Consider the following 25,652-nt stretch of genomic DNA (forward strand, 5'->3'; position numbering starts at 1 on the left):
TGTTCCAAGTATCTACTGTACTACTCTTCCAGTAAAATAATATTTTCTCAGGTTGCTTCTGATCTTTCTCCCAACTAACCTGATTGCGCCTCCTTGTTCTTGTGTTCACTTTCCTATTAAAAACACTTCCCTCCTGAACCTTATTTTAACCCTTTAACATATTTAAATGTTTCACTCGTTTCCCTTCTGTCCTACAGACTATACAGATTGGTGAGGAAATTCTAGACGTTCAAATCCACACATCTTAATGTTTCTAAGGCTGGCAACATGGATTTAGAAAAAAATGATGTTGAGCCTGAAAATACACTGTAAATAGGTTAAAGTCTTTTTCATTTACTGGCCATACCCAGAGGGCAGTCCGACACACGCCGGCCTTGCTTTTCTGTCAGGCCGCTTATACTGCATTTCTGCCCCATTTTTCATCCAGCGAAACGCTAACCAAGGGCAAGCTCGACGCCGCTCCACCTGGGCCAGGCCAAGGCGGGAGGCGGAGTTGCATTGGCGCTCAGAGGCCCCCTTCCGCGGGCGCGATACTAAATCTGCGGTGGGAGGCGGAGGAGCTGTCAATCCTCTGCTCTGACGCCTTAATAAGAGTGAAACTAAGCAGGCGGCTGACTAGCGGGAGACGCGGCCTTTCCCCGAACCGAGGCAGCGAGGCCTTGGGACCGTCCCGAAAAAGAAAGAGCCCACGATTTAGGCCGCCGAGCTGCAGACCGGCCTTTCTTCTTCGCCGTTTGGTAAGGCAGTGACACCCCCGAAGTTCCCGAAAAGAAGCTTTGTGCTATTGGCGTCATGAAATGGTCGGGTCCGGGCAGGCGAGCGCTTTCGCTGCCGCGCAAGCAAGTTGTGTTTCGAAGTAATCGCTGGGTTGTGCTACAGCCGACAGACTTCCCTTTTCTGTACTTTTTCACTAGAGAATGCTTAGTCTGAATTAATGAAATTACGGAATCTGAATTTGCAAATTGTCACCGTATATTAAGCAAAGTTGTAATTTATAAATTGGATAGTCAAAACGTCTTGTGTGTATTTGAGATATCCATCAAATGTACAGTATCTTTGGAATTCCTGCTGTCACTCAAAAAGGGCAGAGAGTTAATATTCATAACTTTGTTCACTGTTTTCCAAATGAATAAGGAAAAGTAGGCTCATAGTAATAACTCACACTGAATACTTTTTGTGTGTGCTTTCCAATCAGTTTCAGCTCCTAGCAAATGCCTGAACTAGTCCCAGCAATGTTTTTGGGAAGATTTTAGACATGACTTGACATTGCTTACTGCCTTGGGCTGAAAGACAGTGACTGGCTCAAGTTCACTCAACTGGCTCTGTGCTGAAGGCAATATTGGAATATCCTGTGGTTTCCCAGGTGCTAGTCTTAGCCACTACATCATACTAGGTCTCTTTTGATTTACAAGTGGTGACATACAGATCAACTTTTGGGGGGGGGGAAAGTTGACAGACAATGTTGAGTTGCAAGACTAAGTGGCAGCAAAAAGACACAGGAAAATTAAATGTCTTGCTATTCTTGTCCATGAAAAGAACAAAAAAAAAAAAGCAGAACACTCAATTAAATATACATCCTTCCCTATATGTTCATTTTAAGAGCATAGGATATTTTGGGCTAACTATAAGGTGAAAATTATAGATGCCTTTGTGGAGTCTTTGATGTTCTCTGAGATGTTTTCTTGAAAATGTTTCATTGTCCAAACTGCACTGGGTAATATCATCAGTGATCACTATTTACTCACAAGTTCACAAAGTGCTTTTCTGAATATATTATCCTCACCAATTTTAAGGTCTTAATTACCGTAATTTTCAGAGTATAATACACACCTTAGTTTTTGGGGAGGAAAATAGGAGAAATAATCTGCTTATTCATCTGGCTAGCATCCTTGGTCTGGTCAGCTTCAGCACATTGTTTTATTCTCTGGTTAGGGTTTTAAAAACCTTATTCAGAGAGAGTAACAATGAAAGAGCTTGTAAGCTAAGAAAATCATTAGCACCTGGTTAGGGCTGGAAAGAAACATTTGGAGCAAGTTAGAGCAATGAAAAAAAACCTGCAAAGATTTAGGGCTTGGAAAACAATATTTTCAAAGAGTAACAATGAAAGAGCTTGCAAGTTGGTAAGAGCTGGAAACATTGTTAGCACCTGGTTAGGGCTGGAAAGAAACATTCGGAGCAAAAAACTACAAAGAGGGCTTGGAAAACATTCTTGACAGAGAGCAACAGTGAAAGAGCTTGCAGGCAGGTAAGAGCTGGGAACATCGTTTGTACCTGGTTCGGGCTGCAGAGAAACTTTTGGGGCAAGTTAGAGCGTAGGGCTTTGAAAATATTCTTTGCAAAGAGTAACAATGAAAGAATCTTCAAGGTAAGAGATGGGAAGATCATTAGCACCTAGTTAGGGATGGGGGGGAAAGCTTTTTTTTAAAAAGCTACATACAAAGATACACCTGAATTTTCAGCCTCTTTTAGGGAGGGAAAAAGTGTGTCTTACACTCAAAAAATACAGTAAATGTTATACTGGAAAATTTACTCCAAAAGAATATTTATTTTATACTTGAATTAATCTATTCTACGCTTAATAACAATGTTTAATGTGAACCTGGTCAGGCAGTGATGTCTGCAAGGTTGGGATCAAAAAAAGCAAGATGGCAGATACAGTATCTGCTGTCTTGCCTTTTTAACTCTCCTTTCATGTCAACATTGCTATGGACAAGAATACACTTCAGTTTCCAGTGGTTATGGGGCTAGGGACAAATGGTCCAACAAAACCCTTTTTGAATATTTATCCTTGTCGTTCCTATTTGAACTTTAAAAAAATTAATTCTGCAAAATCACTGTTTCAGTTATTATATCTTACATGTATTTATAATTGGTAACCACACTAATGTCAGTTTTCTGAATTAATACTTGTGTTGGTGTTTGGTTTATTTACTTGAATGTTTCAGTCATTGACCCGTTCTTGCAAACCACCTGTGTCTATCAGTTACTTCTTACTGTGTGGGAGATTTGTACTGAATAATATTTTTTTACAAGTGTCCAAAGGATAGGGTTAAAATAGCAAGATGGTATTTGCTGCCTCGGCCATAGTGCTCTTTTTGAAAGCTTTGGGGGAGGATGCTAAGATAACAGATAGATTTTTTATCAACTCACTGTTGGCTTGTGAGAATGAGACAGTAAGTGGCTCTCCCCACCTAATTAGATTGATACTAAGTACAGTGTTCCCTCGAACTTCGCGAATAGCCTATACCACGGTTTTTTAAAAAAAATATTAATTAAAAAATACTTCACGGGCTTTTTTCTATACCACAGTTTTTCCCGCCCGATGATGTCATACGTCATTGCCAAACTTTCGTCTGCCATTGCTGATTGGCCGAAAGCTCAGCCAATCAGCGTTATTATTGCAAAAAATAATTATTGTTAATAAATAATTATGTTTATAAATATCAGGATCACAAAGTGTCTTATTCAATGGTGAATATCAGTAATAAAGGTGAGTAAATGGTTGTTAAGGGAATGGGAAATGGTAATTTAGGGGTTTAAAGTGTTAAGGGATGGCTTGTGAGACTGTTCATAGCCAAAAATAGTGTATTTACTTCCGCATCTCTACTTCGCGGAAATTCAACTTTCACGGGTGGTCTCGGAACGTATCTCCCGCGAAAATCGAGGGAACACTGTAATTTGAAACTGTTAGATGGCTCACACTTTATGAGAATAACTGTTCTACCCCTTGGCTGCCATCTAATGGTTATCCAGATTTTGGCAGGTCAGATGTAATGGACTACAGTACAGTATTGGGTAAAAGGGCAGGCTGTTTAATATATCAATGAGAAATGAAGAATATATTAGGTTTTACAAACCCATTAAAATCTAGAGGGAATGATAAATGGTTTACACATAATTCAATAGAGTAATACATACGATATAAGCACATTGGTAAATTGCCATTTTGGCAAATTATGTTGTATTGATCTTCTGCTTCTTACATATTTTTTATGCTGCAGTGCTTCTTTTATAATTCATTCACAGCATTTTCTTTCTGCTACTACTATGTAATACGGCTGTCTTGGTTTGTGATAGAATTTGATGAGAGAGAGAGAGAAAGAAAGAAAAAGAGAGAGAAGGAGAGAGAGAGAGACACACACACAGAGAGAGGCCTAGTAGGGCTATCAGATGTAAGCTGAAATAATTGGTATTTATTAATTGATTGATTTATTAATCTAATTTATATGCCGCCCAACTCCTCAACGACTCTGTATGTATTACCACAATGCATATTATTTGCTATACAGGTTTTTTTCAGTCCAAATCTAGTACTGTTACTGAAGCCTTCACAGTTCTAATATATGAAAATGAATGCTCTTGTAAGCAAAGAGGAATTTGGGCAGGCAGCTTTCATTACAAGAGGACTTAATATTCATCATAGGAAATGTTTAGATAGGTACGGTATATTGGCAGTAGGGACTGAGCCAAGATTGTAACAGAGCAGTTGCTCCCTGCTGAGCTCCTTATGGTATTTTATTTTATTTATTTTTATAAATAGCTTATATTAGTAGTGGCACCCGCTAGAAAGAAAGCAAGGGAGGGAAGAAAACTGCTTAAATAGGCTGGTGGATCAATGTATTTGTCAGCTGGCAGAAGGAGATGGGTGCATGGTCCATCCATCTTGTCTTACTTCCTGTATAAAATCATTCATTTGAGATTTTCTATTTTATTTTTACAAAAATCCATGCAGTCAAAATGTTGAAAGTTTTATTTCTCCTCTGATCTTATATGCTTCTGGCAGAATGTTTGGAAAAGATAGCTTATGTTACACATAAAAATATATACACTGCTCAAAAAAAATAAAGGGAACACTTAAACAACAGAATATAACTTCAAGTAAATCAAACTTCTGTGAAATCAAACTGTTCAGTTAGGAAGCAACATTGATTGGCAGCCAATTTCACATGCTGTTGTGCAAATGGAATAGTTGTGCAAATGAAATATTCAATGAAAATATTCATTCAGATCTAGGATGTGTTATTTGAGTGTTCCCTTTATTTTTTTGAGCAGTATATATTTTATTTCATAAATAATCCTTGGGAATGCTATCATAAGGGACTCGTAATGGGAAAAAGAGTTTCAGATAGATGGGAGTTCCTAAGAAAAGAAATATTATAAGCACCATTTCAAACAATTTCCATGAAAAAAAAGGGGGGGGGGGAGATAACAGCATAAATAGCTACTGAGCTTTGAGAAGAATATGTCTAGGAAATTATACCAGAAGAACCCAGAAGGAATATACACAGATAGTCTAGATTTGTATAAATTAATATTGACAAGATAAATCTCAAAATGGTTAATAAATTGTGTCAATAATTACAATAAATTACAATTATTTATGTTATAAATAAGAGGAAAAGTGAGGATTACAAAATATTAACAGATAGCAAAGGAAGTACTGCTTTATATCCTTGGAACAAACTTCCAGCAGACGTGGTCGGTAAATCCACAGTAACCGAATTTAAACATGCCTGGGATAAACATATATCCATTGTAAGATAAAATACAGGAAATAGTATAAGGACAGACTAGATGGACCATGAGGTCTTTTTCTGCCGTCAGTCTTCTATGTTTCTATGTTTGTATATAGTTTCGCTATTTCTGTATTTTTTAATCTAAGCAACTTTAAGATGTATGGACTTTAAAAATAAGTCTAAAATTCTTCCGTCATACTGGGTGGACAATTCTGGGAACTGAAGTCCATACATCTTCAAGTTGTTGAGACGTTGACAGGTAATGGGGTCATGTTTCTATCTTTAGTTTTAATTGGTTTTGATTTAGATTCCTTAAGTTGGATCTACTGTGGATAAACTCTTGAGCTGTTCAACTATTGCTCTGAGCTGCACTGCCTCTACAAAAGCTTGTGTGCAGTTTGGTTGTTTTCTTGGACTTTGATTTCTTGCTGGAAAAAGTAAAAGCTGTTTCATCCAGAAGAACCTTTGGCCAATTTCATCAGTTAAGTCAATTACTGAAATAAAAATTGCTGAAACTGTAACTCGGGTTAAGTTACACTACTACAGTACATTCTTTACGGTAACTTAAAAATTGTAGCTGACCCAAAATGCAACTGCTTGCACATTAACCAACTTGAGCTGATTTATCAGAATAACACTGCAAAAGTAGGCTTTTGGGCCAATGTCAAGGTACTGGTTGTAACCTATGAGATCCTGTATGATTTGGGTCTTTATTACTTTGAAAGTTGCCTTCTCCAGGTAGAATCTTCTTACTCCCCTAAACAATATAGCTTGGAGAAAATGCTATGGATATCTTACAATACAGGCATTTAGATGAAAACTACAAAAAAAGTATAGCGTCAACTTAATATTATTAATGCTTTTAATACTGTGTGTGCTATCCTGATATGCCTAGAATTTGCTTAAGAAGGCAAAATAGAGTCAGAGACAGACAGGGTAGGTCTGCTTGTATTTTTGTTCAACTTCTTTTTTTTTTAAAAAAAGGTAGCTGTTTCAATGGAAATTTCCAAACACTACAAAGTGGCAGAATTGAAGCTTGAAATATTGTCAAGACATGTTTACTTTAAATGAAATTAAGTCTCCAGATCAGATAAACTGCTTCATATGGTACTCAAGAAACTAGCTGACAGCTGAAATCATGGATTACTATGAAGTACCAGATGACTGATGGAGCACAAAGATCCTTATCTTTTAAAAAAGGAAAAGTAGAATCCAGACAACTGCAGATCAGTCAGTGTGACATTGATCCTTGGCAGGATTCTAGAGTGGATCGCGAAGAAATTGTTTCAATGTGCTTATCAATCAGTATGGCAGCTACCAGAGCACAATATGGATTTGTTAAGAATACTTATCGTCTAGGGTTGGCAACTTTAAACATTCAAAGAGCCATTTGAACCAGTTTCCTAGAGAAAACAAAACACCAAGAGCCACAAAACCTGGCGGGTCTGGTCAACTCAACGTCACTCACTCCCACTGAGTCACATGACCTACCCAAGTTTTGTGGCTCTCTGTTTTCTTTTCTATGGGAATCAGGCAGTGAAGGGCTACCAAAATTTTTACTACCACACTGTGGGCGTGGCTAATGCTGGACGCCCTGCATTTTCTTTCAACATCTTTCAGTGCAAATTGGATGCTCTAGGGTGGCGCTCCATTTTTGCTAACCCACTGTGTTCTGCCCCATCCGGACAGTAGCCCACTCCTGCCCCTGGGTTAGGGGTTAGGAGTGCAAGCCGTGAAGGGCTTCCAGAAATTTTATTACCACACTATGAGGGTGGCTTATGCAGGGCGCCATGCATTTTCTTTCAACATCTTTCAGTGTAAATTGGGTGCTTTTGCTACTCCACTGCATTCCCCCCTCCCCGGTCCAGGCAGTAGCCCTCCCCTGGAAGCAGGTATCTCTCTCTCTCTCTCTTCCCTCTCTCTTATTCTCCCTCTCTCTTTCTCTCCCATCTCTCTCTTTCCCTCCCTCTCATCTCTCTCTCTCTTTCTTCCCCTCCCTCTCATTTCTCTTTCTCTCTCCCTTTCCCATTTCTCTTCCTCCCTCCCTCTCCCAGTGTTCTTTCTCTCTCCTGCCCTCATCTCTCTCTTTCTTCCATCTCTCTCCTTCCATCTCTCTCCCCTTTTCTCTCTCTCTGCTGAGAAATAATCACCACCACCCCGTGGGGGCTTCCTTTTGAGGGATCTTCTTCCCCCTTTCGTGTCTCCTTGGCTGGCTGTGGTTGGGCCAGAAGAGTTCCCTACTCAAGTGAGCTCCAAAGTGCAGCAAAAGCACGTGCAGGGTGGGCAGCCACTCGCTTAAGGAGGGTCTTAATAGGACACAAAAGAATGTGGCTTCTCTCCTGTGCAAATGAAGGCAGGTACAGAGCTGCCTCTCTCCTGACATAAAGATTTTGCCATTGTCTTCTTGTGACCCCTCCCTTCTTGCATGAAAGGAGTGGGAGGGGAAATTTATAGGCCGTCCAACTCTTGACAGATTCTGACCCATGTACACAATAAAACCATATACAACAATTAAAACCCCAGGCCTCTCTTGTCAGTCGACACTATTTGGCCGATGGGATCTGGAGAAGGTCAACCATATGGGCTCTCATTGGCCGCTGGGAAGTGTAAGGCAGAAGATGGTCCCATAAATAATCTGGTCATAAGCCATGTGTGACTTTATAGATGATCATCAACACCTTAAATTGCTTCCAGAGACCGATAGGAAGCCAGTGCAGCTCGCGGAGTGATGGTGTTATGTGGGTATACCTAGGCATATCCACAACAGCTGGCATGGCTGCATTCTGAACTAATTGTAGTCTCCAAATGCTTTTTAAGGGTAGCCCCATGTAGAGCACATTGCAGTAATCGAGCCGTGAGATGACAAAGGCATGAGTGACTGTTTGAATCCCTATCCAAATAGGGCTGCAAGTGGTGCTCTAGATGGACATGTGTGAAGTTCCCCCTTGCCACAGCTGAAAGATGTGGTTCAAATTTCAGCTGCAGATCTAGGACAACTCCCAAGTTGCAGACCTGCTCTGTGGGGGTTAAAATCCCCTCTCCCCCAGTTATGGATGGACAGATGGAACAAGTCCTTGGGAAGCAAACCCCACAGCCACTCAGTCTTGCCAGGGTTGAGCTTGAGTCTATTGACACTCATCCAGACCCTCACTGGCATATTACGTCCACTGCTTCGCTGAATTGACATGGGGCGAAAATGTACAGTTGAGTGTCATCAGTGTACTATTAGTAACTCACCCCATGCCGTTGGATGATCTCACCCAGCAGTTTCATATAGATGTTAAACAGGAAGGGGAGAGAACTGACCCCTGACCCACAAAGGTGAGGTCTAGGAGTTGACCTCTATCCCCCTACAAACACTGACTGCGACCGACCAGAGAGGTAAAAGGAGAAAATATGGTGCCTCTCATTCCCAACCCCTCCAGTTGACACAGAAGGATACCATGGTCGATGGTATCGAAAGCCACCGAGAAGTCAAGAAACACCAAGATAGAGGAATGTCCCCTATGTCTGGTCTACCAGAGATCATCCATCCGCGTGACCAAAGCAGTTTCAGTGCTGTAGCTGGTCCTGAAACCCGACTGATAAAGGTCGGGTTCATCCACCGCTGGAGCTGGAGCGCCACCGCCTTCTCAACAATCATTCATATGAAAGAAGGAGACAGGATGATAGTTTTTTCAAATTAGCTGGATCCAGGGACGGCTTCTTGAGAAGAGGTCGCACAATCGCCTCCTTTAGCAGTTGTGGAAAGGACCCCTCCTTCAGGGAGGCATTAATCTCCTCCTGGATCCAGCCTTGTGTCACTTCCCTGCTGGCCGAGACCAGCTAAGAGGGGCACAGGTCCAATAAACCAGGTGGAGGAGCTCACAGCTCCCATGGCGTTATCCACTTCATCAGGTGTCACAGATCAAACACGTCCCACACAATCCGAATAAGAATTACATTAAATAGATGTTAAAAATTATAGAATAATCACCCATGGTTAAAAGCCTATTTAGTGTAATGGTTAAGGCTAGAAACCAGGAGACTGTGAGTTCTAGTCTTGCCTTGGGCACAAAAGGCAATCATAGAACAAATATTCTTTCTCAACTCTAGGGAGGAAATCTTATCAAGAAAACTTGTTTAAGCAGTCTCAATGAATCAACGCTAACTCAAATAAATTAAGTAAATTATTCATCATGCAAAAGCGAGTGGTCCCTGAGTACCACAAAATTCATCCTGAGTTTCTGCAGTTCAGTAATTTTTATTAATGACTTAGATGGAGGGAACCTCAGACACTTAATATGGTAGAAATGACCCAAAATTGGATGAGATAGCTGTTATTGCACAAAAAAGAAATACAATTGAAAATGATATCACAAGGTTAAGATATAACAGATTGAAATGTAATAGACATATGCCGTATTCTTCACTTAAGAATGATAGCACTTTTTAAGTATTTGAAAGGATGTCATAAAATTATTCTGTTTTGTTGAAGAGGGCAAGACATGGAATATTGAATTTAAGTTATAGGAAGGCAGATTCTTATTAAATGTAAGAATGATTTTTGCCAACACTAACTGCAATTTGACAGGGGAATTGATTCTCAGTGAAGCTATATTCTCTCTTTCAAAGGATATCTTCAAGCAGAGACTAGATCACCATCTGTTGGAGATGCTTCATTTAGAATCATGCAGTGAAATTGAACTTTAAGCTCTGAAATTCCAGATGTGAATTTAAACAATAATTTGAGATGGATTACTTAAACATCACATTGATATGTTGCTTTTTTTCTTTTGTTAGTAAAGTGGAAAAATAATATTTTTTTTTTTAAAAAAGGACCCCAGCAAGTAGAACATGTGATTCTCGGTGTGACTCAGTTTGTCAGTTGTGGACAGCCATTAATAATCATCACTATAAGGCATGGGTGTCAAACTTGCCGCATCACATTGCCATCACGTGACATGTTGTGATGTATTTTCTCTTTGCAGAACTAGAATGGGCATGGCTTGCATATGACGTATTTGGCCCATGGGCCGCCAGTTTCACACCCCCTGCTTTAATAATAATATACATTAGCAGTATACATTTTTGGGGAACAAGAGAATATTGGTTGTACTTAATGGGTTTACAGCCTAACAAAACAGTAGGGACTAGCTTAAAAAAGCTGCAAAAGCTGCCAAGCATAGCATCTTAATTGATTTAAAATAGATGACTATCCCTCGGTCCTAGAAAAAGTGACATTTGGGGTTTGACAGCTTTGTTGTAGAATGTAAGTTTAGTTGGTGAATTATGAACAAATTCTGAGTCACTGAAAGATGAATAGTAGCATGATGAATAAAGTTGTTTACCATTATTAATGATTTGGTAAGTATATAGCCATATGTCAAAAGCAGGCTATGTTTTGAGACCAGTGCTTCCATTTAAGCCAGCATTCAGTGTCAGGTACCATGAGAGTTGGTGATGCAGATAAATTGAAAAGTTACAGCCCTGACTTCTTGATTGAACACTGTCCTTGTGGATAACATTGGAAAATAAGTGTCATGACTAGACTAGATATATACCATTCTAATTTAAATGTGTATAGAGAACCAGGCATTTAAAATCAATACCCCATGACATCAGATTAAGAATTGTTCTGATGTAACTTTATTCTGCATATCTTACCTTGGCAAAAAAAAAAATAACTTAGAAAAAGATGATATGGAATTGGAAATTGTTGTTGATGATAAGATATTTTACATAAGGGCAGACAAAAACATTTCATTTACAAAAGTAGGAATTCCAGAGCTTCTAGTGTCGATGCAATAGACTAGAAATGACCAAAATATGCTTATAAATAAATGTTGGATGCTTTGACATTTTGTAATTAAAGCATGATACTTGAAAAAAACCAACAATTTTACATTATTACTATTGAATGTGTCAGATTAAATGTCTGGTTGTCACCTTCCATTGATTTGTATGGCAGTATTAAAAATACAGAAGAAGGTGAATTGTTTGGATAAAAATGTAAATAGAAAATTTTTAAATCCTAGGAATAAATAACATACGATTTAATTTACGGTACATGCAGGATTTTGAAAAGAACAAAAAACCTCCTTGATACCTCATGCTTTACTGAATAATAATAATAATAATAATAATAATAATAATAATAATAATAATGTATTGGATTTGTATGCCGCCCCTCTCTGTAGACGAAAGAGTAGCTCCCGTCTTTAAACTTAAAGTTTAATAAAGGAAGTATTCATTTTTCTTTTTTGAAGAAATAAATACATTAGCATTAAAATGTGGGTAGTTTACTTATTTAATCAATTACTTGATTTCTATCTCCCCTTTGGCTGTTGCACATTTAGTCTGGTTGTAGTTTAAAATTCAAAAAAATTACAATAGAATATAAACATTTAAAAATCAGATTCAATTAAGGAAGCTGGTAAAATAATTTAAAATTTCAATATCTGGCAAAAGAGGTTTATCTGTCCATATTTTCTGATCTAGCAGAGAGCAGGGGATTGAACACACTACCGAGGAAGTGCTGCCCATAATTTGACAGCAACATAGGACCTCTCCTACATGCAAGAAAAATGGAACTCAAACAGTGTTGAAACCTTTAAAATAGTTTCTCCAGAAGATCTTAGTAGCTGAGCAGGGTGGTCTCTAAGAATTGATGTTCATACCTTGTGTCCTACTGTGACTAGTAAAGATTGTTCAATATAAACATCATGATCCTTATTCCTTGAACTAATTAGCAACCTGACACATTTTGCACTAATTGCAATTTTCTGGACCACCACTGAAAAATCTAACATACATTGCATTGTAGTAGTCAGGATGGGATGTAATTAAGAAATGCTCGATCTGATTCTTTTCAGAAGAGCTGCAGGTGAAGCTGTAGATGAAATTACAATGCAATAAAGCATGATGCATCTAGGACTATTTCTTTTCTTCAAAATTCTGCATGTAACTTACATCCTGTGTTGTTTATTGCTAGGATTTTCTTGATCATAGCCTCCATCTGTGAATACATGGACAACTGTAATTTCAACAATATGAATGAGTCCCTACAAAGAGAAATGAACTTATTTGCTCAGTTTAATTTTATGTTTACCAGCATATGTATGCTTCTTTCGTCATACAGTGGTACCTCTACTTATGAACTTAATTCGTTCTGTGACCAGGTTCTTAAGTAGAAAAGTTTGTAAGAAGAAGCAATTTTTCCCATAGGAATCAATGTAAAAGCAAATAATGTGTGCGATTGGGGAAACCACAAGGAGGGTGGAGGCCCTGTTTCCTCCCAGGAGATTCCTAGAAAGCCCCAAAGAGGCTTCTCCCCACCTTTTCCGGCCCTGTTTCTTCCCAGGAGATTCCTAGAGAGGCCCCATGGAGGCTTCTCCCTGCCTTTTCCGGTTACAGTTTCACCGGCTCGGGTTTGTAAGTGGAAAATGGTTTTTGAGAAGAGGCAAATAAAATCTTGAACACCTGGTACTTATCTAGAAAAGTTTGTAAGTAGAGGCGTTCGTAAGTAGAGGTACCACTGTATTTAACTTCAGTTTCATTCAGCCCATTAACAAATTGAGGTAATTTTCAGAGGTACTGATTGCTTTATGGGAGTTGATGAAAATATTATAATTGTACTGTAAAGCAGTATTGTCCATCAACAAATTATTTTTGGCTAAGTGGTAAAATATTTTCCAACTTTAGATTATAGATGACTTACTGCACTTTTGTAAAGGAATCTATGACAGATTTAACTAAAATTTTGCAGTCGAGTTTGATTTCATTCTTTTGAAAGATGCGTTCTTCCCTCTTTTTGAAATAAGAAATAAATAATTTAATAAAAATAAAATAAATTTTATTAAATAATAAAAATTGTGACTGAAGTTGTTATCTCATTAAATAACTGCTTATTGGAATAGCACCTTATTTTTTTAATTATGGTTCTTTGGAAACTTAATTACTAGCCAAGACAGCCAGTAATTACCATCATTCAATCAAAAGATTATACTATAAGTGGATCATTCTTAACTATTAAAGGACTATAGTAAATGTGTTATATTAACATTCTGTTCAGCCAGGATTGTTTAATTTTTGTCATGGCTAAGTATATAAGTATAAGGTTTGCCTATTTGCTGATGACTCTAAAGTGTGCAATAGGGTTGATATTCCTGGAGGGGTCTGTAATATGGTAAATGATTTAGCTTTACTAGGTAAATGGTCAAAGCAATGGAAACTGCAGTTTAATGTTTCCAAATGTAAAATAATGCACTTGGGGAAATGGAATCCTCAATCTGAGTATTGTATTGGCAGTTCTCTGTTAGCAAATACTTCAGAAGAAAAGGATTTAGGGGTAGTGATTTCTGACAGTCTCAAAATGGGTGAACAGTACAGTCAGGCAGTAGGGAAAGCAAGTAGGATGCTTGGCTGCATAGCTAGAGGTATAACAAGCAGGGAGAGGGAGATTATGATCCCGCTATATAGAATGCTGGTGAGACCACATTTGGAATACTGTGTTCAGTTCTGGAGACCTCACCTACAAAAAGATATTGACAAAATTGAACAGGTCCAAAGACGGGCTACAAGAATGGTGGAAGGTCTTAAGCATAAAGCCTATCAGGAAAGACTTAATGAACTCAATCTGTATAGTCTGGAAGACAGAAGGAAAAGGGGGGGACATGATCGAAACATTTAAATATGTTAAAGGGTTAAATAAGGTCCAGGAGGGAAGTGTTTTTAATAGGAAAGTGAACACAAGAACAAAGGGACACAATCTGAAGTCAGTTGGGGGAAAGATCAAAAGCAACATGAGAAAATATTATTTTACTGAAAGAGTAGTAGATCCTTGGAACAAACTTCCAGCAGACGTGGTTGGTAAATCCACAGTAACTGATTTTAAACATGCCTGGGATAAACATATATCCATCCTAAGATAAAATACAGAAAATAGTATAAGGGCAGACTAGATCAGTGTTTTTCAACCAGTGTGCCGTGGCACACTAGTGTGCCGCGAGACATGGTCAGGTGTGCCGTGAAGCTCAGAGAGAGAAAGAAAGAAAGAAAGAGAGAGAGAGAGAGAAAGCAAGCAAGAGAGAGAAAGAAAACAAGAGAGAGAGAAAGACAGAGAAAGAACGCAAGAGAGAGAGAAAGAAAACAAGAGAGAAAGAAAGACAGAGAAAGAACGCAAGAGATAGAGAAATAAAACAAGAGAGAAAGACAGAGAAAGAAAGCAAGAGAGAGAGAAAGCAAGAGAGAGAGAAAGAGAATAAGAGAGAAAGAAAGAGAGAGAGAGAGCAAGAGAGAGCAAGAAAGAAAGCAAGAAAGAGAGAGAGAGAAAGAGAGGAAGGGAATGTGGGAGAAAGAAAGACATAGAGGGAGGGTGAGAGAAATAGAGCAAAAAAGAGGAAAGAAGGAAGAGAGAAAGAAACAGGGATGGAGAGAGAGAGAAAAAAAAGAGGAAGGGAGAGAAAGAGGGAGGGAGAAATAGAGCGAAAGGAAGAGATAATTTTTTGTCCAAACTTTTTTAGGCCCCCCCCCTCAATGTGCCCCATGGTTTTGTAAATGTAAAAAATGTGTCGCGGCTCAAAAAAGGTTGAAAATCACTGAACTAGATGGACCATGAGGTCTTTTTCTGCCGTCAGACTTCTATGTTTCTATATTGTCTGGAATGATGAATTTACATGATTTTGGGCTGCCACAGAAAGCATCAGTATGCTTTTCAGTAGGTTAATGTAAAATAAACCATAGCAGCCTATTGGAACTAATGCCACCCTGCGTCCACTTTTAATTTTTGCGAAAGTACGACTTCTCTTATGCTATTGATAAGAGTACTGATACTGATAACGCATGAAGCCAAATTCCAAATGCACAGAGCAGCAGAACCATTTGGCTTCTTAATATACCTGAAAAATAGCCAAGCTATGTTTAATAAATTCATTAAAAAAAATTAATATCAAAAGAATAACAAGATATAGTAGAGCACTACATATACCTTGGCCAACAGATTTCAGTGGAAGGTGATACAATAAAGGAAATTGAATTTAAATGTGTTTGACAGACATTTGGCAAGCTTAGCAAAATTTTCAAGAAAACCTCCTGCTATGCCTGAAGATAAAAGTTTTAGATTAGTATGTGCTGCCAGCTCTTAACAGTGAAATATGGATACTCACAAAAGCTACAAGTGGCACAAAGAGCCATGGAAAAATGCGTGCTCAGTATTACAAGACAAGATAGAAAGACTACATTAGTTCTTGGGGATTAGGGAACAAACGAAAGTATACAATATCATCAAGAGAATTTATTTATTTATTATTTAGATTTGTATGCCGCCCCTCTCCGCAGACTCAGGGCGGCTCACAGCAAGATACAGCAAATCATGACAAATCCAAATAAATGTAAAATATTTAAAAAGATTTAAAAAGAACCCCATTTACTAACAAACACACACACAAACATACCATGCATAAATTGAACATGCCCGGGGGAGGTGTTTCAGTTCCCCCATGCCTGACGGCAAAGGTCGGTTTTAAGGAGTTTACGGAAGGCGGGGAGAGTAAGGGCAGTTCTAATCTCTGGGGGGAGTTGGTTCCAGAGAGTCGGTGCCGCCACAGAGAAGGCTCTTCCCCTGGGGCCCGCCAACCGACATTGTTTAGTTGACGGGACCCGGAGAAGGCCCACTCTGTGGGACCTAATCGGTCGCTGGGATTCGTGCGGCAGAAGGCAGAATAAAAGAATTGAAATGGAAATGGTCCAGTCACATAGCAAGAACTGATGGCAGGTGAACTAAGGCAGTCATAGAATGGATCCCACTTATTTATTTTATTTATTTATTTATTTATTAGATTTGTATGCCGCCCCTCTCCGTAGACTCGGGGCGGATTTGATAAAAAGCGTACACAAAAGAGACCTAAAACAAGATGGAACTATAACATTAGCAAGTATTGCAGGCCCAATTGATTATGACTACTTCACCTTCAACCACAACAACACATGAGCATGTAATCGATTCAAACTAAATGTAAACTGCTCTAAACTTGACTGCAGAAAATACGACTTCAGCAATAGAGTGATCAAAGCCTGGAATGCGCTACCTGACTCTTCCCCAAACCCCAAAATCTTTAATCTTAGATTGTCTACAGTTGACCTCTTCCCATTTCTAAGATGTCTTTAAACGGCATACATAAAACTATTGTGCCTATCTTCCCTGTCCTACTGCCCTATTGTCCTCTTTTATCATTTATTTTTACTTATGTTTTCTTTTTACAAACTATTATTCTGTACATGTTTGGCGAATGAATGAATGAATGAATGAATGAATGAATCAATCAATCAATCAATCAATCAAAGAAAATAAAAGAAATCTCAGAACTGTATTTGTTGGAAATATGCAGAAAAGGCCTTCCTCCTGCCGTGGATAGTCAGTGACTAAAATGATGATGAAGATGATGGTGGTAGTGGTGATGATGATGATGATACTCATTGAAGAAATAAGCAAACAGTCACCACTTAATAATTTTATGGCCTGAAATAATGTGTAAATATTAAATTAATTATAGCAAACAATAATTTAAGGACTATGGAGACTCTACTCAAAAAGAGGATAAATCAGCACCTAAAAAACAATAACTTATTGGACCCAAATCAGCATGGCTTTACTGAAATCATGTCAGACTAATCTCATTGATTTCTTTGACTATGTCACAAAGGTGTTGGATGAAGGTGGTGCCGTGGATATTGCCTATCTGGACTTCAGCAAAGCCTTTGATACAGTTCCACATAAAGAGCTGATAGATAAATTAGTGAAGATTGGACTTAATCCCTGGATAGTTCAGTGGATTTCAAGCTGGCTGAAGCGTAGACATCAGAGAGTTATTGTTAATGGCAAGTATTCTGAGCAGAGACAGGTTACAAGTGGTGTGCCACAAGGATCTGTTCTGGGTCCTATTCTTTTTAATATGTTTGTGAGTAACATAGGGGAAGGTTTTGTAAGGAAGGTTTGCCTATTTGCTGACGACTCTAAAGTGTGCAATAGGGTTGATATTCCTGGAGGGGTCTGTAATATGGTAAATGATTTAGCTTTACTAGATAAGTGGTCAAAGCAATGGAAACTGCAGTTTAATGTTTCCAAATGTAAAATAATGCACTTGGGGAAAAGGAATCCTCAATCTGAGTATTGCATTGGCAGTTCTGTGTTAGCAAAAACTTCAGAAGAGAAGGATTTAGGGGTAGTGATTTCTGACAGTCTCAAAATGGGTGAGCAGTGTGGTCGGGCGGTAGGAAAAGCAAGTAGGATGCTTGGCTGCATAGCTAGAGGTATAACAAGCAGGAAGAGGGAGGTTGTGATCCCACTATATAGAGTGCTTGTGAGACCACATTTGGAATACTGTGTTCAGTTCTGGAGACCTCACCTACAAAAAGATATTGACAAAATTGAATGGGTCCAAAGACGGGCTACAAGAATGGTGGAAGGTCTTAAGCATAAAACGTATCAGGAAAGACTTAATGAACTCAATCTGTATAGTCTGGAGGACAGAAGGAAAAGGGGGGACATGATCGAAACATTTAAATATGTTAAAGGGTTAAATAAGGTTCAGGAGGGAAGTGTCAGCAAAATGTCAGCAACTTCCAGAAGGCAGCTATATAATCCAGGAATAATTGAAGTCTGGAGGTCTTAAAAATGTAAGTGTGCAATGAGTAACTATATATACCTAATAAGCCCCAGGCCAGAGGGGTCCCAGAGGGGATTAGGATAAGGGGAGAGAGGTAGGGGCGCTGCAGCACCCCTGCAGTCAGTAAGGGCGAATGACCATCGGGAGTACTGTAACTTTGAAATAGGATTGTAAATTATTTTAGGGGTCTATCTTAACTTGGAATGACTTATGACTAATTATATATCGAATATTATCATTAATTCTAGCTAACCCAATCTGTAAATTATTATTCTGATACATACATGTTCAGAATAAATATGTGTATATTGTTGTATTTTGAGAAACAATTCTGATGACATTCTTCTGTATTTTTATAAAAATACAGAGTCTACGGAGAGGGGCGGCATACAAATCTAATAAATAATAATAATAATAATAATAATAATAATAATAATTATTATTATTATTATTATTATTATTATTATTAAAAAAAGATGCCTGTTTGAAAATAAAAAAACACATTCCTTAAACTTCACTATTCTAATGTTTTATAGATTGAGATTAAATTAATTAGTGATTATGAAAACTGTACTGTATGCGCCATTAACTTTCCACAGGTCACATTCAGAGCTTTTTGGCTTAAGTGATAAATTAAAATTATTTTGTTTGATTCAGTAGCAATCTGATCTTTCTTTGTCTCTCCCTCAACTTCCTTTGTTTTTCTTATAGTCTGTGGCCCCCTTTATTACTCCTCCCCATAGCAAGATGGCAGGGAATTTTGCACATCAGCCTAAGAAAATGAGTGATTTCTGATGCCCCGTGCTAGTTTCCCATAAGCAACATCAATGGGTAATCTAGCAGGAACTTGGAAGTTGATTTCACTTCCATTGCTCATCTGTGGTCATTACTTTTCTATGTTTAGGTAAGCAATATCTCTGAAAGAATGTCACAGCGGATCCCAGGTTGTCTAGGGTTAAAATAAAACTGGTATCTTAAGTTTCGTGGCACTCAGGCTCTGTTGAAAATGGATGTTCCTAAAAATATATTTGGACATGGCACATACATTTTTGCATTGCTTAGCTGGCTAACATATGTAGTGTGATAAGAAAAGAAGTATGGTTGCGTAATTCCTCTGAAATTATATTACACTCTATGAATCTCTGTAACCAAGAACAGGAAAAGGAAACTGATTTATACTGTCAAGATTTTTCTACTAAAAGAAGTGTCAGACGTTTGAGAAGTTGATGGAAGTCTTAAAGAAATTGGATTTATTGAATTTATGCTGATATAATAATAAGACCTATGTTGTAAGAAATATCCTTCAGGGTTTTGTTTCACGTGGGGAAAAAGACACTAGAAGCCTGGAGTCTGTTTCGAAAGATGGTTCAATGTTGGACAGCAGGACATAGAAGTCTGACGGCAGAAAAAGACCTCATGGTCCATCTAGTCTGCCCTTATACTATTTTCTGTATTTTATCTTAGGATGGATATATGTTTATCCCAGGCATGTTTAAATTCAGTTACTGTGGATTTATCTACCACGTCTGCTGGAAGTTTGTTCCAAGGATCTACTACTCTTTCAGTAAAATAATATTTTCTCATGTTGCTTTTGATCTTTCCCCCAACTAACTTCAGTTTGTGTCCCCTTGTTCTTGTGTTCACTTTCCTATTAAAAACACTTCCCTCCTGGACCTTATTTAACCCCTTAATATATTTAAATGTTTCGATCATGTCCCCCCTTTTCCTTCTGTCCTCCAGACTATACAGATTGAGTTCATTAAGTCTTTCCTGATACGTTTTATGCTTAAGACCTTCCACCATTCTTGTAGCCCGCCTTTGGACCTGTTCAATTTTGTCAATATCTTTTTGTAGGTGAGGTCTCCAGAACTGAACACAGTACAGTACTCCAAATGTGGTCTCACCAGCGCTCTATATAGCGGGATCATAATCTCCCTCTTCCTGCTTGTTATACCTCATGGTTTGAGGTCCTGGGGAAAAGGGGGTCACATGCTCAAAGATGTTGAAGAAAAAGAGAAGGGCCGAGATGCTTAGAGTGCCTGTGTTGGGCCCCACCTTAATAGTTTTCTGTTCCTGTGTAAGAAATGTATCCCATTGGCTGTCAGACACCCAGGGGGCAGAGAACTTAGGTAACTGTAGGATTTGTCTGTGTCCCAGGTTTGATGCAATCTTCCCAAGTGACGCCTGGTAAGTTTCTGTTTGCTAGATGGGTCTGCCTGAAGGGAAGGGATCTTTGTTATTTAATTTATTTATTTATTTTAATTTATTTATGTAGAATAGATTGGCCCAGGCTAACAAAGGTGGGGAGTAATGAGTGAGTTGGGCCCATTCCTTGATGGCCCATTGTGGGGGTTACTAGGAGTGAATCTGTTTCCTGCCTAAATATTTCTATCCATTTATTATCCAGGGAAATATAATATTCTGCCTTTCTAATATTCTAATATTTACTAAAATATTTTATTCCTCTAGGATAGGGTAGATGCTAACTTCCTCCACCTGCTCTTTCAACTATTTGCAACTATTATTTTGAATATTAGATTTGTTATATGTTGTTTTATTATTGTTGTTATCCGCCCCGAGTCTACGGAGAGGGGCGGCATACAAATCTAATAAATAAATAAACAAACAAACAAACAAACAAACAAACTAAGATAGCATACATCATTTCAGATTGAAATAATCTGGGACATGTTGATTTACGAGGGTTGCCCAAAAAGTAATGCACTACATTTTTTCTTCAACACTTATTTATTGTACACAATGAAACTTACACACAAGAAAGAATGATGTTTCTTCTACATTCCCCATTTTTCCATGTAATCTCCTTCCAATTTTATGGCCTTCCTCCAGCGAGACACAAGGGTGTATGTGCCCTGTTGGTACCAGTCCTTGTTCTGGTCACGAAGCTATTTCTGCACAGTGCAAATCACCTCTTCCTCATTCTCAAGATGTCTACCGCGAATGACATCTATTCCGATTCATGCAGATTCTCCATAAACTGTACAGAAATGTTTGTATGTTCCCAACAGTTTTCTACCGTGGTGAGAAATTTAATGACGACACGCAGCTTTTAACGTACATCACTTACAGACCCCATTTTGAAACACTGCTGCAGCTATGCTATCTGTCTGAAGAAACACAAAATTTACACACACGCTCCTGAAAATTCAAATAATCTATATCTAAAGTTTCGCATTCGTACCATTACTGTAGCCTGAGGAAAAGAAATCGGTGCGACCCTCATAGTTATTACTATGGGCGACCCTCATAGTTATTATAAAGAAATAGTACAAAAATGTAAATCTATCCTACCATTTTTTACAATTAATTTATACCGTTGTACATTATATTTATTTATAGTGTAGCAGTCCCATGCTTTTGAGGAAAACTTCGGCCTGACAAATAATAATGTATAAATTTAAAATAACTTTTAGATATTTCCAGCTTTTAAAATTACATTTATTTTGTTCTGTCTTATATTGTTCACCATTAGAATACAATGGAATGGAATGGAGGCACCTGTAAATAAATGGGGGGTGGGGGTGTAGCAAATTCCCTAGGGTAATTTGCCGTTAACAGTCCGTTGCTGGGGGGCAGGGACCACGGTGGTCGGGAGATTGCTTTTGGGGTAGCAGGGGCCTGCTGACACCAAGTGCTACAAGTTCACTTGACCCATGACCCTGGAAAACGATTTGCAAAAGTCGTCCTAGCTGTGGTGGCCACAAATGGTCTGATTGATTGAAGATTGGACTTCATCTGGCCTTAAGATGTTGACGTTAGATGATTTTAGAATGCCAATTTATATTTTATTTGCCAATAACAATTGCACATGTGAATTGTGTGGGATTCGGAAGTATAATTGCAGGGCAAGTCAAAGGGTTAAAAGCATCTCATCCTCTTTACTAATACCTAATCTCAATCAGGTATTAATATCTGCTTACTTAGGAGCATAAAGATATACTTTTCATCTGTATAAATTCATAAGACGTTTTTACATTTAGAATTAGATAAAGAATCAATGGAAGGATTTGTGTTGATGTAGAATTTAGATTGATATTTAAAATATAATTTAGATTGATATTAAAATGCCATTTTAATGAAAAGTGGCAAAATATATTTTAAGGGGAAAAAGAGTTATTATTAGCCTCTTCTCCCGTTTTATTTTGACTATAAATATACATCAGGTCATTGAACCTTTGTCAGACTTTTAGGCTGCTAGAGGCTGGATCTTACTAAGAGTACTTGATTAATCTCTGAGTTGGGCAACTTGAGTTTAATTAAAATGAACAGAGGTTACCCCAAAGAAGCATTTTGCTTTTAATCATTCACACTTTAGAAATCTCCTTGGAAATCTCCTTGGAGGCATTATTTTGTTAACTAGAAATAGTTCTAGTGAAAAGAGTAGGGCAGTGGTCCCCAAACTACGGCCCATGGGACGGATGCGGCCCACTGAGGCCATTTATCCGGCCCGCGGGTGACTTACAGCGCCGTTAACAGTCCGTTGCTGGGGGGCGGGGACCACGGTGGTCAGGAGATTGCTGTTGGTGTAGCAGGGTCCTGCTGACATCAAGCCCTGTGCCTGCCAGCAAAGCCGGCCACCCAGGGAAACAGCGTGCTTTTCAAATGCGCTGCTTCCCCGGGCAGTCAGGTTTGCTCGGCGCCGCTGGGTTTGACATCAGCAGGCCCCTGCTGCCATGACAGCAACCCTCTGACCGCCGTGCTTGGCTTGTGCGACGGGGCGGGGGGGCGGCTGTTTGCAAGCCTGAGGAGGGTGATGGGGCGTTGTGGCCACTTCTAGGCTGGTCCCTCCGGTTAAATAAAACAAAACAAACCAGCGGGGGGAGGGGACGGACGCCAGGGAAGCCTTTCCTCCCCTCCCCCTTCATGCCTTTTCAGCTGCGGAGCGAGAGAAGCAGAGACGGACAAAAGGTGGACGCACATGATCAGTTTACTTTGGAAGCTAACGAGCTGCCAGGGCAGCGCTGCCTGCCGAGGGAGCCCCCTGGTGGTCAGCCATGGCCACAGCAGCCCCCCTTGGAAAGTGAACAGCTCTGCTGTGTCGAGAAAGGGAGGGAGGGAGGAAGAGAGAGAGAATGAGCGGGGGGGAAGAAAGAGGGAGAGAGAAAGGGAGGGGGAGGGAAGGAAGGGAAAGAGAGAGAGAGAAGTGACTCTTGATTTAAGCATATGGTAAAAAGCACCCAAGTAACACACACACACAGAGAGAGAGAGAGAGACGGGGGGTAGGAGACAGGGATGGAAAAATAGAGGAGAAGTGAGAGAGGAAAGGAATGAGAGAAAAAGGGAGGAAGAGGGAGAAATGAGAAACAAATGAGAGAGAAAAGGGGGAGAGACAGGACAGGTACCCAGAAATGAGAACAATGGTAGACCTTTGAGGAGGGATTGATTGATTATTAAATATGGATTAACTATGCAATATTGGTAAAAGATATATTTAAGTGTTGTTTAATATTAGGATGTATTAATTTGTAAAATTGGATTAGAATTTTAGAACTACAGTATAGCATTACATAGGCAAAATTAATGGAAGATACATATGATAAACAAGTGATTTATGATATGTATTGTATGATTTTATGAGTTTGCATTATGCATTTCAAATATACTTGGAAATGTAGAAGATTGATGAAAGTTAATAATAGTAAATGTTAAGTGCTTGAAAATTAATTGAGCTTGGAAATATTGAAAGAAATTATAGAAAAGTATAATTTATGGAAATTGATAAACTGATGCATTATTTTTCTATTGGTATTTTACTTTTTCATAGGCTTTTTTTTATAATCCGGCCCTCCAACAGTCTGAGGGACAGTGAACTAGCCCCCTGTGTAAAAGGTTTGGGGACCCCTGGAGTAGGGTTTTATCTTCAATCAGTAAGATAGCATTTTGGCCCATATTGTATAATCTTATTTTGATGCTATTAGATTAGATTAGATTTATTGGATTTATATGCCGCCCCTCTCCGCAAACTCGGGGCGGCTATTCTTTACAGATATTTGTCTTTAAAATAGATGCACTTCATCACCTTCATTTTTTTTACAAATCAATTTTTTTTCTAACTTTGTATAAAGTAAAGGTAATAGGCAACATATATACATCATGACAAATTGAAAACCATATATCCATAATGTTATTTTTGCAAAGCTGTCCAGTCAATAAATATTTGCTTTGTGACATGGATTCTACATGCTTTGTTGTGTGTTTTATTTTTGTAACAGTGAGTTTTGCATAAAATGCAAGTTAGATGGTTTGGTTAATTTCCCATGGAAGTAATGGACTTCTTGGAAATTCTACTCTCTTATCTGTTGCGTTTATATGCAAAACGAGGATGCTGAAGATCTGCTCTGAGAGCTTTTTTACAAGTAACAAAGAAATGTTTATGCTATTATGAACTAAAAGGCAGTCAGAAATGGCTTCTGTTTGATCAATAATGTATGCTCCAGTTAGTCCTATCCTCTGGACATCATTAAATAGTAGTTTGTTTCATAACTGATCATTTTGGCTGACTAGAATTTATAACTATCTCCTCAAGCTTTTGCATTGTCCAGCAGGCAAATATGAATCGAAATAATCAGTTATGCTTAGTGGTAATATGAAATATAAATAAATAAAGGTTGGAATTAGTTATTAACTGTTGGAAGGCTGGGGTTGCAAAAACTAATTTCTTGCCTTTGTTCATAGTGGAATGATAACCTTTGTTTTTACTTATTTTGGACTTCTCCTAACAAGCTTAAAACTTTTATATGACATATCAAATTAAACTCTATATTTAAAAAAATAACAAGCCTGTTACATTAACTAAATAATTTTAATAGTTAAGCAAGACTAATTTTATGTACAAAATATGAAATCATCAAACCATGCAAGGATTCACATAATTAAACATCATTGGCATTGGAAGATCTTCATTTGTTTTTTGTTTATTTCTAGGTTCTAGTCTACAAAATGCAGGATAAAATTAATGTTAAAGACTCAGAGAATTTGCTTACCTATTTATATCCGGTTATTTTCATCATGAGCAAAATGTTGGTATCTTTGGAAATAAGGGATTTTCAAGTAGGGCAATGGGGATACATTTTTTATATAATTATCCCATTTTTATAAGTAGTACAAGATTACGCTATCTGGCCAGAAGTTAAGAGCCATTGAATAAGGGACTCTGTAAAACTAAATTTTCAAATACACTATAAAAATTAATTCATCTATGTTGTGCTTTTGATCAATATTATTGTTTCAGTAATCTTGTTCATTTGCTATATTATTGAATATTGTTTGGTTCTTCAATGTTATTCATTTTACAAATTGTTTGCTCTCAAACATTCTCAGTTCTATTCCAAAGAAGTACTGTAAAGCCATTTTAAAAAAACACAATGTATGAGTGACTAAGATATATAGGGAAATAAGCAATTTGGTGGATGTTAGGTATTTAATTTACTAACTTCCTTTCACCAGACTCTGAAGTATATAAGTGGATAAA

The 25,652-nt window shown here is 38.2% G+C and overlaps 1 protein-coding gene across 2 annotated transcripts in view; it reads left to right on the forward strand.

The window, feature by feature from the left end:
• The first annotated feature begins 457 nt into the window (after positions 1-457).
• The window catches only part of PTER (phosphotriesterase related), a 57,830-nt gene continuing 32,635 nt past the window's right edge, over positions 458-25,652 (forward strand). Inside the window, exon 1 of one of the 2 annotated variants that reach the window (XM_070726581.1) lies at positions 458-737. The gene's annotated coding sequence lies outside the window, so the exon portion shown is untranslated. The remainder of the gene's footprint in view (positions 738-25,652) is intronic. The other variant, XM_070726580.1, reaches the window with a different exon arrangement.

Source organism: Erythrolamprus reginae, chromosome Z (assembly GCF_031021105.1).
Source record: "Erythrolamprus reginae isolate rEryReg1 chromosome Z, rEryReg1.hap1, whole genome shotgun sequence".
NCBI classification, from domain to species: Eukaryota; Metazoa; Chordata; class Lepidosauria; order Squamata; family Dipsadidae; genus Erythrolamprus; species Erythrolamprus reginae.